This window comes from Fukomys damarensis, unplaced genomic scaffold, assembly GCF_012274545.1.
Source record: "Fukomys damarensis isolate Sample0158 unplaced genomic scaffold, DMR_v1.0_HiC HiC_scaffold_14, whole genome shotgun sequence".
Taxonomy (NCBI): domain Eukaryota; kingdom Metazoa; phylum Chordata; class Mammalia; order Rodentia; family Bathyergidae; genus Fukomys; species Fukomys damarensis.
The window spans coordinates 26,826,091-26,829,721 of NW_022900926.1; positions in this window are offsets into that span (position 1 = coordinate 26,826,091).

The following is a 3,631-nucleotide window of genomic DNA, read 5'->3' on the forward strand; positions in this document are numbered from 1 at the left end:
ATATATATATATATATATATATATATATATGAAAGAAGTCAAATTATTATAATTTGCAGACACAGTTCTCTAACTAGAAGACCAAAAAATTCCAACAAAAGACTCCTAGAATTAAAGGCTAAATTTAGAATGTAGTAGGATACAAAATTGACACAAAAACCAGTAGCATTCCTGTAAACCAATAATAATTTTTATTTTTATTATAATTTTTTATTTTTATTATAATTTTTATTCTTTCTCACTGAGAAAGAATTGGGGAAATAATATTATTCACAATAGTGCAAAGAAAAATTGACTATTTAGGAATTAACCTAACCAAAGAAGTGGAAAATCCTCTACAAATGAAAACTACAGTACTCTGAAAAAGATCATAGTGTACAACAGAAAATAGTAAGATATCCCCTGTTCCTGACTAGGCAAAACCAATATAATCAAAATGGCCATAATCTCAAAATTGATATACAGATTTAATGTAATGCCAATCAAAATACCAATAGCATGCTTCAGAGAACCAGAGAAAATAATCCTAAAACTCATATGAAACCAGAGGGGACACAAAAGAGCAAAAACAATCCTGGGTAAAAAGAGCAAAACAAGAGTAATCACCATCCTGGGCCTGAAGTTACTATGATAAAAACAGCATGGTACAGGCACAAAAATAGACATGCGGATCAATGGAACAGAATAGAGGATAAGAAAACAACCCCAAGCACATTCCTCTATTGGATTTTTGACAAAGGGGCCAAAAACACACACTGGAGGAGAGGAGAGAAAGCCTCTTTAATAAGCGGTTCTGGCTCACACTCCCCACAGCGTTCGTGCCATCTTCAGCGCTGGAGGGTCTTCTCAGCCAAGCCCTTTCCTGCAGGCTGGGATCCCGACATCTTTAGCTCCAGAGGGTCTTCTCCCCTGCGCCCTCCCTGGCGGAGTTCCCACCATCTTCAGCACCAGAGGGTCTTCTCGGCCGGCCACACCCCTGCTGTCACCGCTGCCTCCATATTCAGCGCTAGAAAGGTAGCCGCCCGGACACCCCTGAACCCCCCGCAAACCTTCCCCCTCGTGCTTTTAGACCTCCTGATTGTACCAGTCTTTGGACCTACTCTGTAGAGGCAGAGGTGGTCATAAAGAGTATTTTCTGGCACTTTCAACTTTGAACATCTTTGAAGAAGTGGTGGGGGAAATTTATAGTAGAACTGAGTGGAGTTGAGCCCTTTAGGAGGTCAGGGAACTCAATCTGGGCCTTGCAGCCCAAGCTCAGTTTGCTTTGTGGGGTTCTGCCACCAGCTAGCTGAGGTCAGGGGACTCGGCTCTGCAAATGGCAGCACATATTGTGTATTATGACAGCAGTGATATAGTCCGAAAGAGGCCCTTTAAACTCATTTTTGTTTCTTTCTTTTTTTCATCCTACTCTGCAAATTCTTTTTTTCCTTTTTGTTTTCTTTCTCTAACTCAGTCTCTTACTCCACTATAGTGTCCCTCATCTCTCTTTCTGTTTTTGCTCTTGTCCTAATTCAGATTTCTTCTTTTATTATTTTTTTCTCTTTTCTTTATGTTCTTTTCTTATGTCATTCTACCTCACTCAAGGGTTACTATATTTCTATTTTGTTTGTTCTTTTTGAATTTAACAATTTCCTGATGATTGTCTGATCATTTTAAGTCTTTTGGCTTCATATGAAACCTTCTCTAATTCTTATACTTATCTACTCCTCTTGTCTTAACTTTGTTTTAAGCCCCCACCGTAAATGGTAAATATCCTTATTGAAAACTTTACTTACTGTAAGCATATTTTGGATTGCCTCTTGATCTTACTTAATTTTACATGGTTTTAAAGTGATAGATTGATGACTACCATAAGTGGTGAAATTGCAAATTGTGCTTCATTATATTGTTGTGCTGATTGTATCAGTTAGGATAAAGGATTGCGATTGATTCAATGAGCTGTTTTCTTCAGTATGATGAAAATGAGAATGTCTATGAGTCATTAGAGACCCATGGGCTGCAGCCCAACTACATCAGGAAGATTTAAGTAATAATATAAAGGTTAAAAGCTAAGGATAACCCAACAATAGTAAAAATGAGAAAATGCTTAAGCAAGATACAGGGACAGACTTCCAGTTCACCAATGGCAAATAGTGGGGCAAATGAGGATGAAAAGTCTGACAGTGAATCATCAGGACACCCTGAACTCAAAGAACAGGAAGTAACAAGACTGATCAGTCAGGCTCTAGAGAAATATAAAACAGAAGTAATTTCCCAGATAATCATAGAGATGACAAGCAAAATGAAAGTTATAATTCATGAGTATAGAACAGAAACTGAGAGGAAAATAGATGAGCTCAGGACCATGATAGAAGCCATGAATGCCCAGCATAAGAAAGAATTGGAAACAATCAATGCCCAATACAAGAAAGAAATGGAATCCATAGGACAGATTCAAACGGATATCCTGGAGATTAAAAACTCCATTGAGTGTGTGCACAAAAGAATAAAAGAGTCCAAAGATAGAATCTCAGATATAGAAGATAAAATTGCAGTCAGTGACCGTGAAATGAGAGGTCTCTTAAAAACAGTAGATCATGAGAAATTGATACAACAATTCTTAGTCGATACTAAGAAGAATAACATAAGATTGATAGGAATTCAAGAAGTAATAGGAGAAAATGTAAATGACTTAAAAAAGCTGTTCACAGAATTAATTATAGAAAACTTCCCAATTAGAGGGGAAGAATTTGACATACAGATAAGTGAGGCATACAGGACTCCAACTAACTGTGATCAAAAAAAATCTACACCTAGACATATAATAATCAAGATCTCAAAAACCCAACAGAAGAACAAAATACTACAAGCAGTAAGAGACAAGAAACAAATTACATGCAAAGGAAAGCCTATCAGAATTACAGCAGACTTTTCAATACAAACCCTTAGGTTAAGGAGAGCCTGGAATGAGATATTTCAAGTACTAAAAGAAAACAACCTCCAACCTAGACTGATGTATCCTGCAAAACTTTCTTTTAAAATGGATGGGGAAGTAAGATATTTCCAGGATAAAGAACACCTGAGAAACTTTATGAATACCAAACCAGCACCACAACGAATTCTAAACAATATCTTAGAAAAAGACAATGAAGATTTTTATTTAGTATCTTCATTTCTTGTTATCATGTATCTTTGCAATCTTTAATTAAAAAAAAAAGTGGTGCTGGTAAAACTGGCTATCCACATGCAGAAGATTGAATGTAGACCTATATATTTTACCATGTACTAAATTACAATCAAAGTGAACTAAATGTCCAAAAGAGCAAATCAAATAGGCAAGCCAAGAAACTAAAAGGAGAAGGTGAAAAAAATGATAATAATAAGTTATTAATAATAATAATGACCATCAATATTAACAGCCTCAATTCACCAATCAAGAGAAATAGACCAGCAGAATAGATTAAGAAGTAAGATCCAATAATATGTTGTATTCAAGACATATCTAGTGTAAAAAGAAGCCCATAAAATCAAATAGGCAAGCCAAGAAACTAAAAGGAGAAGGTGAAAAAAATGATAATAATAAGTTATTAATAATAATAATGACCATCAATATTAACAGCCTCAATTCACCAATCAAGAGAAATAGACCAGC